Consider the following 16,802-nt stretch of genomic DNA (forward strand, 5'->3'; position numbering starts at 1 on the left):
TTTGTTTGATGGGCAGGAGGACTGGAAAATAACTCTTTAGAAACACAATGATAGGGCTTCCAGGAAACAGATGAAGGGAACGTAGAAATGACATTCACAATTAATGAGTCACCTTCCCCCAATAATTGATAAGGTGTTTCTTCAAAAGCAATAACCAAACAACAAATGAACAAATAACAATTCCCTGTCCTACCACCACCATATCTAAAAACACATAATTAAATTTTATTCCTGGGAACATCAGAACCTCTAAGTGAGACTCTAAGGTTGAGAATATGATTGGATCACATATTATTACAGGAGAATTTTTGCTTCATGATCCCAAATAAACACTGGACAGTCAGGCAGTATTAGATAACATAGTTACATGGTGTTGAATATGACTACCTTATACAGAAGAAACCACTCATGAGGACTTGGTCAGCAGGTTACCCAATAATATTTTGATAAATTGGAGTATATTTTTCTTCTCCTTTCCTCATTTGTTTTTGCCTTTCCTGTATTCATTCAGTGTGATTATAGCCTAAGATGAAGGTTGGTAAATAAAACATGAGTAAAAAGTTGAATTTTAGCTTTTTAATTTCAAAATCTAAGGTCCAAGAACAAGGTTATGCTACATCATAAGATTTGGGAGCAAATGTGATCCGTCAAGTTCTTCACTCCTCATCCTTCCTATCAAGGATGAAAAATTAGTCACTTGTAGGTTTCTGAGAAAAGAACATGATCCCTGCGTGTTTTACAATCCCTCACCCTCATCCCAGCCCTGACAAATTCCCACTGTGGCCAGAAGAGCAGAATAATGTGTTCTCTATGCCCCATAGAAGAAAGAGCAGGATGCTCTGGAGGCCTTGTCTTCAGGAAAGAGAAGCAGAATGTACTTACATATATGGACCAGTGAGCAGAAAAGATCATGGCCACATAATCATTCATTGCACAGAAAAATGAAAATGACCAAAGACCAGGTGTCTACTTTCCTGAGACTTTGGCACTTTATTAACCCCCTAGAATTTAGAAGCAACTCTGGGAGAAAGGGAGAAGTAGCTTTAAATTTGATGAGATTTTGACTTCTCCATTTGGTTAATTAAGGATTTAAAAGAAAAATTAGGTTCAAATTATAAAATAAAGTTGTATTTCTGGTGAACCTAAGTCTGAAGTCCAAGGTTAGTAACTATCACATTTTTATCAACACTTGAGAAAAGGGAAGAGGATGCCTTTCTTGATAATCCTAACTTTGAGAAACCTCTGTTAAGTATAAAGCCAGAAGAATTATATTAAAGGAAGAAGTTGAGAAAGATTAGTTATATAAAATATCCCACGTGTTTCTTTACATTTCTAAAACGCTTGCAATTAGGCAGAGTGCTGTAACTTGTTCTGGCCATTGGACTATGTGTGAAAACGACATGTGTCATTTCTGGTTTAAGTGGGTCATTGCTCAGGTAAAAACTCCCTGCATCTTCATAATGTGCTGCAGTGACTGAGGAGGTCATAGGTTCTGCAATCAAAAGAAAGTGGAGCTTCTGGAAATCTAGGACCTACATTCTATATAGAGCAGATTGTCCCTGCCCACTCAAATAGGATATGTAGTATGAGCAAGACATAAACCTTTGTAGTATTAAGTCTCTGAAGTTTCTGTAGTAATTTGTTATTGCAGCATAGCCTAGCCTATACTTACAAATATATCATTGAATACTCAACATTTAGAATAACATGAATCTACTAAATGTCATATTTTGTGTTAAATAAAAGAAAATCAGATTATAAATTAAGGTTATTAAAATAATACCAGTTGTGTAAAACAATTGTATAAATTGACACAGATAAAAACACTGACGGCAGAATTACTAGTACTTTATATTTCCTCTCTTACTTTTTTGTTTTCATTTTTCTTATCACACATTTAGAGAAAAAAATAAAAATGTGATAAAAAAATGATCACCTGGGGCGCCTGGGTGGCTCAGTCGGTTAAGCGTCCAACTTTGGCTCAGGTCATGATCTTGCGGTCTGAGGGTTCAAGCCCCATGTTGGGCTCTGTGCTGACAGCTTAGAGCCTGGAGCCTGCTTCGGATTCTGTGTCTCCCTCTCTCCCTCCCCCTCCCCCACTCATGCTCTTTCACCATCTCTCAAAAATGAATAAACGTTAATTTTTTTAAATGATCATCTATCCCTCAAAACCTAACTAGTAGAAAAACAAGATATGTATTATATGTAGTCTTGGGTATTTAATAGGAGGTAGGGTAAATTTTTTTCTTTCATATTAAAGCTAAGGTTTTCAGGGGCACAATCTCTGAATTTCCATGACTTGATAACTTTATTAAAATGTCAATTTGAAGCTACAAGCATTTGTTGAGCATTTATTCAGTCTTCTACAATGTGTATTGTATGTTCTTAAAGATAAGAAAGAAATAATCAGTTAATGGATTATTACATTAGAAATTCTACCTGGTGACAAAGACTTAAACAAGCAAGGATTGGTATACAATGGCACAGAAACACAACTCTCCTTCTTCATTCTACTATACATGTTAAGTAAAGTACAGAGTTGAAAGTATAAGCATAGTAATTTCTCACAGCAAATTTGATATATTGTGGTAGAATCTCAGGCTGGATCTTTAGGTGCTTAAACAGGATGACCAAATCACAGTATACTGGGATTTAAAGAGATTTCATGTAACATTAATTAAAAAAAAATAGGCTGTGGAGTTGGAAATATCTAGGTTCAGCCTGAAACCTTGATAATTCTGGCAGTGTGACTTTTGTCAAGGGACTTAAACTCCCGAAGGCCCAATTTTCTCTATTGTAAAACAAGCAACATAATAGCCCCCCAGATAAAGTATTGAATGAGATAGTGAATAAATACACTTAATGCAGTACAGTAATTTCTCAATAAATGGTAGCTCTTTTTATTACTCAGGCCAACCATGTAGTTTTACTCATGAAAAAAAAAACACAAGTTCAAGGTTTGGGGAATTGAACAAAGTCTAAATTAACTCTTAATATACTTGAAAAATAGTATTCAATGTACTAAGTGCCCCAGCAAACATATAGAATTAACATATATGGGAAAATAGACTATGAAAGGTAATCATTATTTAATTTTCCAACCAGAGATTCTCAGAATGTTCCTATACCTTTTGATTTCACTTTCTGTTTCATACTAGTCAGTCACTTCCTTTTTGATCCACTTTATCATGTCAAATGAATGGAAATTTCTCTGGTTGTAAGCTTTTGTTGTACCTTTCATGGTTTAGGGTAGATAGTACAGCAAATTATGGTAGGCAGTGGCAAAATAAGGACACTAGAACTACAGATGGTCAGGGAAAGTATTTCTAGGGTAAGAAGCCAGGTGAGATTTTGCAGTAAGAAGCAGGACATGGCTCCATGGAAGTAGAAAATGAAGAGAGAGAATAAGAATAGAGTTGTTGAACAAGAGTTATGGAGATGGTGACATTTTTTTCTCCCATCTACAATAGCATTACTCACACTGGTAATCTATCTACTATCAGGTAACTAGAAACCAAACAAGGTCAGGGATGAGAAAAATGTACTAATCACATGAATTATTGAGAGAAGTATCATGGAGAGGGAGAATAAATGAGTTAAATGATTTGAAAGACTAGATTTGGTGTTGAGAAAAATGGACAACAATCCAGATGAGGACAACAATATAAGAAAAACAAGACTGAGATGAAAGGAGGCTTCGACTTGCATTTGGAGTAATGAGGATACTGCCCTAACTCTGTCCTTATTAGTATTTCTATTCTCCTTCAGGATTGTCAACACCATGGCATTTGAGAATGACAGGAATAGCTGTTTTATGACAAATGGATCTGACCAAAAAGAAATGAGTATGAGAGCACCGACATAGCTCACATATGCTACAAACAACTGTCTTCAGCCAGTAAGCCACCCAATTGTGCAAAACTCAAACTAATGATTGTGAGGTGAAAGGTTCTTTGTCACATTTCTGATCACCAAGGCTTTTCATGTTTCCTAAACTCTTTTCCTTAATATTCTATAGTGTGTTTATTTTCATGGCTATAAAGTTGTACTCAGATTTGCTGTGATATTTACTACCAAATTGCAGAGTATTTTAACTGATGTTAGTTCAAATCAATTCTGGAGAAACTTTCCAGCCAAGGGAATTGCAAGCTAGCTGGTTGACATTGGAGGTCAAATACTCCAGGGTATGGGTCTCAAATCACTTAATTCTTCACAGCAAATTAGAAATGGGACTCCAGCTGGTGCTAAAGAATAAGACAGACTTGCTGTATAAGGACAAGCTGCTGCTTGGATTTTGAGTCTTTATATTCCTAAAATAAAAAATTTGAAACTCAATTTCCCTCCCCCAATCTCATTCTTTCAGAGTAAAAGCTTTCTTAACAACAGCAAAAATCTGGCCACCTGATTTCAATACATAAATCTTGCCAAGGTATAAAAATAAAATACGATTTAAGCAGCAACCTGTAATCTCCTGTTGACGACCAGCTGTGCCTCCTATTAGTATTAATGGAAGTTACACAGCCATAATAAGAAGGAGGGGAAAATGCCACCTTATGCTTTTTGCACACCTTAACATTTTTACAGCAAGTCTGATTACAAGGGTTTACTTGAGCGCAATTAAACACTGATTGATTACTAAGTACAATTTGTATTCCAGGCAACATGCAAATGGCAATGAAATTCTCAGACAGGGAATGGAATAAATTCTTCTCACATCAGAGAGTGAATCACATTCTTTAAGCATAAAGTATTTTCTTATATGAAGAAAGGAGGCTCACCTATAAGTTTTTTTATAATATATTTTTATCCAAGACAATAAGCCTTGATTCGTTTTAGAAAGAATAAATGATATGATTTCTGCAAATTGTACTTCCCACTATACCTCCAGACTACAGTTCTCTTTCCATGACGGTAACCTATAAGGATGGGAAGCATAATATTCAGTCACAAATACACTGACTTTGGCTATAGTTGCAACTATAAACAATATTTTTTTCATCAGATTTTGCCATTGCAGAAATAATGTCTACTTTCAAATTGAAAGTGAAGTGAAAGGTTGATTTATTAAATGTCTATCATGTGCCAGACACTATTCTAGGTACGGGCAATACAGTAGAGAATAAAAAAGTCAACAGTCCTTGATCACAGTACTCATGATATGGAAGGAGAAGCTGACAATAAGCAAGTATACAAATACAGATATAATGTCACTGTGTATGCAGCAAAGAAAAATATTCAGAAGAAAGAGAATGACATTGATATGTATGTTTGTCTATGCATGTTCAGGAGAAAATGACAGAAAGAGAGAATTTACAGCTTTATACTTGCTATTCCCTATGTGTAGAATATCCTGATGCAACATTGCTGAATGGTCACCTGTTCTGTATCACGTTGGTGTTAATCCAAGGACAAAGAATAGAAAGAGCTGAGAATTTGGTATATTGGACAAATGGTTAAGTCCAGAGTGGTTGAAGTGGCATGAACTGGAAAAGAAAGGGAGGGAATGAAATCAGAGATATAGGGATATTCAGAAAGGTCAGCCTTATAGACCATTCTAAGGAATGTGGAATTTACTTAAGTTTCAATGAGAAGCCTTGATATTTTTTTTTTTATTTTTATTTTAGTTTTGAGAAACAGAGAGGGAGAGAGCACGAGAGGGGACAGAGGATCTAAAGCAGGCTCTCTGCTGACAGCAGAGAGCCTGAATGCAGGGCTCGAACCCACAAACAAGGAGATCTTGACCCAAGCAGAAGTCACTGCTTAACCGAGTCATCTAGGTACCCCTTGATAGGCTTTGAACAAGGGAGTATTATTATTTAGATAGATTTTAACCACCCATCTAGTTGCTATATGTATGTTAAAGGATACATTATAAATGTGATCTACCTTGGAATATGTATTCTTCCTGAAAAACTGGCTGATGTATCACCGTTTTCACCTCTTTAAAAATTTTTTTTTAATGTTTTATTTAATTTTGAGACAGACAGAGACAGAGCATGAGCAGGGGAGGGACATAGAGAGAGGAGTCACAGAATCCAAAGCAGGCTCCAGGCTCTGAGCTATCAGCACAGAGCCTGATGTGAGCCTTGAACCCAGGAACCTCTGAGATAATGACCTGAGCTGAATCTGGATGCTTAACCAACTGAGCCAAGTGCCCCTGTTTTCACTTCTTGACAATGGAAGGTAAAAGAGAAACTGCAGTTAATATTCTTATAATCAGATGTGTTTAAAAGTAAAAGCCAGAAATTGTTACTGCTTAATGTATTGTTATAAGTAGCAGAGAAAACTGGAAGAAAAGTAAGGAAAGAGTGATATCTATAAAACAAAAAACTAGGAAAGACAACTTGAGATCCTATTGTCCAGAAGCTTGCCTCTCTCTGGCAGGGATACATGGTTGTTTATGTCCTTTTTGCAGATTTCCAGGTATAAATGCTTAATATCTTACTTAGTAGTCAATGCTAATGTTTTATTACTTTGGTATAGAGGTTGTCTTTCTTATCTCCAATTAAACTGTCTCATAATTTATTAAGCCTATTTCCTGATCTGATGTCAAAGTAGAAAACAATTGCTTGCTGTTACTATCAAAAAAAGCTTATATAAATATGAAAAAATAAACTGAACTAGCTTTATCTTCTCTACATTAAATGATCTCAAATTCTTTCATCTATCTCTATTTTTATCACCTTAGCCACACTTTTCTTATTCTCAGAACAATCTATTTTCAAGTAGAATTTACTTCTTGCATCAATGCATGATACGAGCTTTTTAGAAATTCATGTTATATGTTTAGCAATTTAGCTAAGTTCAAATGATGGGAGAAAGATGACACAGTATTTAACACATTATATTAGCATGAAAGTTTCTAATAGAGCTCATCACCTAGGCATGGATTTACTGTATGTACCAACCACAAATATATGTATTTACTTAGGATATAGTTGATACAGTCATATCTGTTTCTTATATGTAGTCATATATATGAAATGTTTCATATTATAGCACAGAAAAGCCATGATAGAGATAATATGATTTCCCATACATCAGGATTATTATAGGTCACAGACAGAATAGAATAGGATAGAATAGAATAGAATAGAATAGAATAGAATAGAATAGAATAGAATAGAAGATAGCTAGCTAGCTAGATAGACAGATTCTGTGGGGGATCACAGGCTACTACTATATTTAAGGCCGAATAACAATATAGAAGGTATATTGAGTGAAAGAGTCCTGGGCAGGCTCAGTTACCTACAAATCTTGTGAAACTATGGTTAATCTTACTAAGCCTGTCTTCCTTACACTGTGATAATTAACATCAAGTCTAATGCACTGTTTAGCAAAGTAGGAACTTTAAAAGTATCATTCTCTATGAAGAAAACTAAAAATGCACTTTATAAATTACAATGCACTTAAACTAAATCCACAAATTTCTAGTATTGTTTTAGTAATTCCTACAAAAAACTAGTCATCAGAAATTCCAATAAAATATATAAGAATGAATTTCTCTATGTTTAAATTCAGATTATTGTGATGATTAAATCAGAAATATTTGTGATGTCCTAGGTACACAATAGATGATCAACGAAGAGAGGTATTTTTATTAGCTCTAAGTAAAATTAATGATTAAGTATGCATGGTTCAACAGAGGACGCAACACAGCAATCAATGGTAGTTAAGACTAGTACAGATGGGAAGGTGGCTCTGTCCATATACTCTAGTCATTCATTATCCAGCAACAACAAGTGTGGGCCAGGAAAATCTTTCCCTAAAACAATAGTGGATGCCAAGATCCTAACCGCTCAATACAATCTCTCAGAAAGAAACATTTGGTGGCCTTTAAATAGAAAGTATGATGCCAAAAGAATGATTTTGGTTCCATATTTTTTAATCTCCAAATTGCAAATAGTTGTGTTGAAAATGTTTATTGACTGAAAGAGGTATTATATTCTTTAGGGGGCCAAAGTCAATCCTGAAATATGTTAATGTTGTTATATCCTAATGGTGTTGCTGAGGGGGACAAAAAATATCAGAAAGCCCTTAAGAAACAAACTTTTGTGTGTGTGACACAGATGGCTGGAATAAATTATGGGCTCAATAAAAAGCAGTTCAATTTAGTTTTAAAATCCATTTGGACATTTATCAAAGATCACATTGTGAAATGTATTTGCGCTACTTGGAAGAGTCATACTAATCAGCATCCCCCACCCCTCCACCCTACCCCACCTTCCAAAAAAAGGAAAAGAAGAAGAAAAAAAAAAAGAGTGGGAGTTCTTTCAATTGAAGCCTAAAAGAAGACTGTTGAAATTTATGAGTTCAGTGATGACAATAAACAGAGGAATAGACTGAAAAGTATGCTGGGCGGATGTATACGTATATGCTGTATATGTATGTGTATGTATATGCATATGCATATGTACATGTATATGTATATACATACACGTAGACACACACATAACATCCAATGGTATAAACATGTAATATATTAGTTTCTAAAAGAATGTTAAAATATTTTATGATTGGTTATTTTGCCTAAGATACAAACTACCAATCATTCCCTTGCACTCTGCAAATTGAATGCAAATATTAAAAAAAAAGACAAAGAACATTTTCAATAGATGGAGAAGATAATGCTCAGAATACTTGAAAAAATTAAAATTTAATGAAACTCTTTGCATATGTTTAAGACATGAAATAAGGAAATGTAAAATATTTTCAAATTTATTGAAAATATTCTAAGTATTTTACATGGGTAATTATACTTACCAAATACTGCCAAGTGAGTTGCTAAGACAAGAATGAGAACAGAAAATATGTTTCAGAGTAAGCCTCTAGCTTAGAGTTTCTCTGATTGGCATACATAATAAATTTCAATTTTTAAACATCAGAAGATGCACTGAAGCAAGTGCTACTTGAAAAGTACACAGACGGCTGAGTTTTAGTTCATTTGTTTGCTCCATCAACATGTATTAGAGCACACTTACCTATTTCCAGATATTATATAAACTGAAGGGTTCAAAGATCAATAAGATATAGTCCTTGCACTTGAACAATTCCTTTTAGTGGGGAGACAGACACACAAATGCATAATGTTCAATATTAAATGCTTGTATGGAAGTATAAAAGATGTTAAGGTATTATAACCTAGTAGCATTCATCCAAATATTTGTTGAGCATATACAATGTGCTAGCCATTGGTCCAGAGTGGGGATACAGCAGTGAATAAAAAACCCCTACAAAATTTACATTTAGGTAGGAAAATGTAGACAGTGAATAATCACATAATTAAAACAAATAGAATGTCAGTTTTTACGAAGTACTATGAAGAAAAATAAATCAGGAATGTGGGGATAGTGAATGTAAGAAATGCAAGCTCCAATTTTAAAAGTGGTGGTCATAGAAGAACTTACCAAAAAGGCGAATTTTATGTAAATCCTCGAAGCTGATGACAAGGTAGCCATCAAAATATCTGGTAGAATGTCACTGGAGGCAGAGGAAGCAAGAAGCGGAAAAGCCTGTGTGAATGGAGTTAGAGTAAACAAAAGTAGAGGAATTAGAAAGAGAAAATAAGCAGCTATATTATTTATATCTTACAGGCCACTATATGGAATTTTTTTCTACTGAGTGAAATGGCAAGCCATATAATGGGTTTGGAGCAAAAGACTGACAGGGTTATTGTTTTGGAAATTAAATCACGGAAATGACTATTTTGTGATAGGACATTATTCAAACACTCAGATTACTTTGTCTAGTTAGATAATGCTTAAGTAGTTCTCACTATTTGCCAGCTTCTATATCTTAAAAAATTTTACCCAGGACTATGATGGTGTTCATAATTCTATTTGCCAGGTCCCATAATGCTTAAAACTTTTCAACCAGGAATGTGATGATATTAATGATTATTTTCATATAATGGATTATAGAACATTATAGATAATTTTGGGTTCAGTTTTTCATATAAAATACTTCATATATAAATTATAGAGTGCCTAACATGTGCCAAACACCATAGCATGAATAATAAGGGTCTTACGTGCATATATACACATTTAAATTTATAAAAGGTAAATGTGCTTCTGTATTTGCTCATAATACAATGGAGTTTTAAAAATAACTTTTACTTTTCTTTACAATTAACTAATACATGTTTGTTACTCATCCATGTATTTTTAAACCCTATAATCTCATATGCTGTTGGATAGATTGTCAGTATCTTTGATGTTAATATTCTACTACCTTATTTCTAAACACTGCATAAAATTGAATGAAACTGAATTGTATCGATTCATTACAGTTGTTAATCAGTCACCTTTTGTAGGAAATCTATGTTAGTACCTTTTTATTTTTTCACAAAGAACTTTGGAATGAGCCATATCTTAGGTTACTTTTGCATATAGCATAGTTGTTCTCTTAAGATGACAGTATCAGAAATGAAGTTCTTAGGTCAAAGGAAATGCACACGTTTAAAGTTTGGCTATATATTGCTGAACTGCTCTACCTATATACTGTACCAAGTGTTTACTCATTTTGAATATTATGAATCTGTTAATTTTATTACACCTTAATTACTCCTTAAAATATTTTTGCCAGTCTAATAGGTGAAAAAGCATATCTCACTTAATTGGCATTTCTTTGACTACTACTTTGGTTGATAAAAATTTACTTATTTATTTATTTATTTATTTATTTATTTATTTATTTAAACCACTTGTACTCTGAAGGGGAAAGGAATTGCCCATTAAGCTTCTTTATAAAAAAATTTTTTTGCTTTTAGTCTTTCTATACCCTGTGTCATAGTTAGAATAATAATAAATACTTGCTTCCTACATATTTATGTACCTACTATTACTAGGTACTGTGTTAGGCATGGAGCATAAAAGGATAAGGCACACTCAAAATCACCAAGGACCTTACAGTCTAGGGAAGGTGGTGATCATGAAAACAAACTACAAGAACAGCATGTCATTTATTATTCAGATGATTAAAAATGTATCATTATAGTTTTATGTTGGAAAACAGAAATAGAGACACGACACTGATCAAGAAAGAAGTCTTTTTGGGGTGCAGGTTTTTCTTTCCAGATTGATTAAAAACAGAGGGCTCTGCTTCGTAAATGTAACAAAATATTAAATAACAATGTCATTGATCTATAGTAGAAAATTCACTATTTTGGTTTCCAATGACAAGAATGATTACTACCCTGGCTAGCATGTGGAGGAAATAATGGAGCCCATCCCCAGAAATCGCTTGCCTTGGTGGATTTTAAAACATTCACCCAAGTGAATATATGAATATGCATTACACACACACTGCAATCAGAGTGATACTTCAAAAATACATATTTTATCATGTCATTCCTCTGCTTTAAAAAAAAAAAACTTCCATGGCTTCCCAATACTTATAGGATAAAATCCAAAATCCTAAACTAAGGCTTAAACACTGTATGGCAACATTTTGGGTCAAGCACAGCAAGTATTCACTGCCTCAGCTCCACCTATCAGAGCTTCTTTTCCCTTCTATCAGGACACCTCTGGCCTAGAAGCCTTTGCACAGGTTACTTTCTTGCCTGGAATTCTTTCGATCTCTTCCTTTTTGCCTTCTTAACTTTGTCTCTTAGATCTTAGCAGCAAGGGCATTTCCTCAAGAAGTCCTTCACTGATTTCCCAGGTCTGTCTTCTAGAACAGTCGTCTATTTTTCCTTGATATTGTTACTGACAGTAGATATTATATTATTGTATGATTACTTGACAAATGTTCACCTCCCTAAATCATCTGAAAGCTGCCTGAGCACAGAGCTCACTTCTAATTAGCTTACCATAGTGTCTCTGATGTTTTGTTGTTGTTGTTGTTGTTGTTGTTGTTGTTATAACTAGTGCATATGGGGAACACAGTTATTTGTGATATGAATAAATGTATGAACAAATACAGAAATATTTCAGCACACTGAAATAAATAAGACTTTATTATATGAGTCAATTTTTTATGTTCAGACATGTGGATAATTAAGTACATTTTACATGCAATATATTCTATCTGTTAAGTAACTTACAGTGGTGAAAATACAGCTTAGTCCTCTCAGTAGTGGACTCTGAGATAGCAATGTACATGCAGGAAGTTTATTAGGAAGCACTGTCTGGATGAAGACTTTGGGAGGTAGGAGATGAAGCAAGGTGGACAGAAGGAGAAATTGAACTTTATTGCAATCCCAACAGATGTCTCAGAGGATCCCTCAAGGGATCTCTAAAGTTAGGATGGCCCGCAAAGATGTCTTGAATAGAAGCAAGTGCCAGGCCTTTATCGGCCCACATCAGTCCTCATTGGATATCTACTACCCTGTGCAGAGGCATAATCTGCAGGTGAATGGCTCTTTAGTCAGGGGCAATTTCCAAAGAGGGACCCAGCAGAGATCTGTCGGCCACCAACACTCCTAGCAGCTGTGGGAATTAGTATCTGAGTCCTGAGTGGATTGGGAGGAAGGATGAGATCTGTGAGGCACATCACTGGTATCCACTACAGATGACCAAAAGGAACAATAGTGAGTAATTTAAAGCAAGGTTCTGTCTCAATCCCCAATACAAATATACTTGAAACTATGAAATAATACAATTTCAGCAAGAAAACAAATTGAAAACTTAAATGACAGTTGCTAGAATTACGGTGACTTTTGATGAGAGAAAAACAAGTCCAAAGAAAAGGCTTCGAGGTAATGAGGTAATTATTCATTCTAGAGGATATATTTTCCCCCACTTTAAGTCAGATAATGCTATCAACCTCCTATTCACACTACATTTTACCTAAAATCATTCATAGTCAATCACAGACCAATAACTTTTTTGTAGAATATGAGCACCAGAGGGCATATCTTTAAATTTTTAATATTTAACTAACATTACATGGCATTTTACAATTTACAAAATCACATACATCTTGACATTTAACTCTCATAACCCCATTCATGTTTAAACCACTTACTCAAAATCAGTACATGACAGTGTGTGTTTTAAGCTAGTGGCTTAAGGTTTGTGATAATAAGGGCAATGTCTTTAATATGTGCTGAGGTATCACTAAATGCCTATCATGGTGCTTGAAGCAATAGCACTCAATAAATAACTATTGAATAAACTTCTGAGAGGAATTAGTAGTTTCGGTGCTACCTGTGCTTTTTTATGGCATTATATATATGCACATATATAATATATATGTAGCACGTGTATGTGAGTGTGTGCTTATAAAGGACACATAGTATATGTAGTTGAATAAATTATACCAGGTTTATTACATATAATATGAACTAATATATACTTTAGGGTCTTTTTGAGTAGGAATACTAGAGGTTTTTGGACCCAACTGATTTTTAGTCATTATCCTCTTGGTCAGTTTGGATAGGAGTTAATCTGGCCTTAGAAAGTCAGATGGGGTAAAATAAGTCTCACGATTAAAGTCTCACTTTTTGGGAGAAAAGCACCTTCCAAGGAATATCTGGAAAAAAAAAAAAAAAAAGCTTAATGCTACGCTACAAGGGGAAAAAGAAAGCATATGGAAATCTGCATTTTTATTGTGTTTCTAAATTTGTGGTACTGTATAACTTTTCAGCAATGAAAGATGACTCATAAGTTTTCCTTCTGATTATAGTAATAATAATCATCATAATAATATTCATTCATGTAATATAAACTATTAGGCTGAAATGCATTTTCGTGAATTTGTACACTATTAGATGAGCTATTTCTCCAAAGCCTACAAAAAAATTAATGTGGAACACCTGATATTTGACTGTGCTTCCAGATGGAGGGACAGCTTGACAAATGCCATCATAATTTACAACTTTTAAAAAGTGTGGTGTGAATGCATTTGCAGTAAGCTTTAAACAGCTTGGATTATTTACAGGTACAACTGTGTTTAATGTGGAATTTCAATGGATTTAAAATATTATTAGATCAATCACTGATCACAGAATATAGGTGTGGCATGTGAGCAATATTATTAACTGGTTTAATTAAATATCTTAGAACAGGGTACATCTGTTTGGGGAGGTTGGGGTGTGATAAAAAAGCATTTGAACTTTGAATTTTGTATTTGATTACTGAGTGTCACTGAAGAAGCTCTCACCCTTGGAAAGACAGCTATTTTGAACTTATCCTATGGTGGGTTAAGAGAATAATAATTATAAAAAGCAAATATGGAAATAAAGTGTCTAACTCGTAAGGATAACTTGAATACTTATACCCATAAAACAACTAAAATATGGATTGCTAACTGATAAGACTTGCAGTAGAGTGCAATCTAAAAAAGCATATAAGTGTCTGTCTCTGGTGGTTAGAAATTGACTATTGAAGCTCTCAGGTTAAATTGGAGAAGGGATTATATATGGTATAATTATATATATGCATATATATATATCTCATTCATATTATAAATATGTTACCTATGTATGCATGCATTTACCTTTTTTCTTTCTTAAACATATGTGTCTGTATGTACAGACACATATAAATGTTACATACATTGTAATACTATCATTATACATAATATATATATTATTCATATATTATAATTTATGTATATTATATGATATCCCCAGGAGGACACAGATGACTTTGGAGGTAGCTAAGGTATGGCTGTAGGAAGATTCAGGAACATCTGACTTTGGAACATTATTTCATGAAAAGCAAAGTAGTTTGACATATTTTAAGTAGAAATTCATTGATATATATTGTGATTTACTTCTCAGGAGTAAGTGGGACATTGAGAAGAATACATGGTAAAGTGAAACTGAAGTTTCTGAAATGAACTGTTTAATGCATAAACCAACTTCAGGATCTACTATGTTCACTCACTCACCAATTATTCTTGGTCTCTTATGCTTCAGTCCTGGTCTAGGAGCTGACTATCCACTAGACAACAAGGTTTCTTTTCCTGAAGCTTACATTCTAAATGGAAGACTGATATTAAACAAGTCACACTTAAATAAATATGCAAATAAAATTTGATCAGGCTATGACAAAAAAGTAGGATGTCATAAAAGAGACAGGGTGGGTCTAATCTTGTTCATTGGGATAGTTCAGGGAAGCCCTCTCTGAGACCTAAAGGATGCTTAGAATGGGAAGAGTCCCCCAAGTGGAGGACGTGTGTAAAGGGAGGAGAAATGGTTGGAAGAAGGGAAGATTACTTCGTGAATGGTACATAAAGAGTCATGGCAAAAATGGCTATAGGTGAGGTTGGAGCAGGGCAGGGCGGGTTATTAAGATGTCACTAGGAAGTTTGTATTTACTGAGTGCAATGCAAACCACTGAAGGATTTATTCATTCTGTTTGTGTGTGCGTGTGTGTGATGAGTCAATACTTTTTAAAACTCAGTCTAGAGTGGAGAGGGGTAAGGTATGAGTAGAAGAGTGGAATACCACTGGACCTTGGTGGATGGAGTGAAGGTGGAGAAATGAAGACACATTCCAAGATCCTTTAGGAGGTCGAAGTTTGAGAGCTTGGGGATGAATAAAATGTTTGAGAAAACATGATTTTACGGTTTCTATGTAACTTTCTAGTTTTTCTTAGCAGTACAATTTGATTCAAGAAAATGTATCCATTCTCTGTCTAGTAAATTCCAGGCTCTGGAAGGTAATCTAATGGTTTGTTTAAAGAAGTCTTCCCAAATCACTCAAGGTAGTGAGCATTTACACCCCAGTTACCCTTTTCCATTTCTCTTATCTTCTAAGCAGACATCACTGTTTCTTACTATTTTGCTACTTGCTTACTAGGAGTATAATCTTCGTGAGAGTGAGGTATTTCTCACTCTAGAAATATAATCTAGAAGACGGATTATATCCAGAGTACCTAACAATGGGTACATTGGAACTGTTCAATAAATATTTGTTGAATGAAATGATGAATGAACTAATGAAAGAATAACGATATGGAGGAAATACTTGAATCCAAGGTGCTCACAATCTAGCCAAGAGGATTAAGAAGGATGGTAAAAACCTTACTAGAAGTAAGCAGGTAGAGTTATGGGAGAAGAGAGGAGGAGGATGTATTTATCTAACCGGGAGAACAGAGGGAGGTCTGGAGACAGATATACTCAAAGATGAATGTTTTCTGGATTGAGACCATCTCTCAATGGAAATCACTCCCCTCTCTCCAGCAAGCTCTATAACAAAACATAAAGCACTCTTCAAAGGAGCTTCACATTTTAGAAATATATATCTACATATATTTAAGGAGTCGTTAGAATGGATTGTCCTGCAAAGATACAACCTTGATTTTGTACCACCTACAGCACTTACAGCACTTATTACTTGCCACTTCTGGCTGTAGAAATTTTGCACCTCTCCCTCCCTGGGTCCTCTGATAACCATGTCTCCGCTCGTACTCCCGGGTTTTGTCCACTGTCGGAAGACCCGCGCCCTTGCCTCCTCCCGCCTTCTGATAGATGAATAGAGGAACGTTTACTACCTCATCCCTGAGGAGTTCCAGAAGATGCAGCTGCCCATAAGCTAACGTTTCTGCACCTTGCGGGATTCGTGAGGAAGCAAAAGAAAAGGAGCAATTTGTTACTTAGAGCGCCAATTGCCTTTACCTTTAATCCTGTGGGTCTCTAACATCTGGCCCAGCCTACCAAGCTCAGGCTTTAACAGTTTACAGAGCAAAGGTCAGTCCCGGGTGCGAGTGCTCGCTCCCTCCCTTCCTTCCGCCTGTGGAAGAAAACAAGCCTCCAGCGTGGGGGATGGGCCGGGCTGCTTTCCCCGTCGTTCCACGGGCAGTGCGGGGCGCCTGGAGCCGCGAGGCCGAGCCCGCAGCCCCGCCCCAGGG

At 35.2% G+C, this 16,802-nt stretch overlaps 1 long non-coding RNA gene across 1 annotated transcript; it reads right to left on the reverse strand.

The window, feature by feature from the left end:
- Positions 1 to 8,747: 8,747 nt before the first annotated feature.
- Positions 8,748 to 16,784, reverse strand: LOC109271900 (uncharacterized). Its single transcript, XR_008418420.1, has 4 exons — positions 16,570 to 16,784; positions 14,839 to 14,927; positions 9,408 to 9,512; positions 8,748 to 8,784 (listed from the first exon to the last, which is right to left on the reverse strand). It is a non-coding gene; the product is annotated as an uncharacterized LOC109271900 (long non-coding RNA).
- Between the last annotated feature and the right edge of the window lie 18 nt (positions 16,785 to 16,802).

This window comes from Panthera pardus, unplaced genomic scaffold (genome assembly GCF_024362965.1).
Source record: "Panthera pardus isolate Hobbes unplaced genomic scaffold, ASM2436296v1 HiC_scaffold_11, whole genome shotgun sequence".
In the NCBI taxonomy this organism is placed as follows: domain Eukaryota; kingdom Metazoa; phylum Chordata; class Mammalia; order Carnivora; family Felidae; genus Panthera; species Panthera pardus.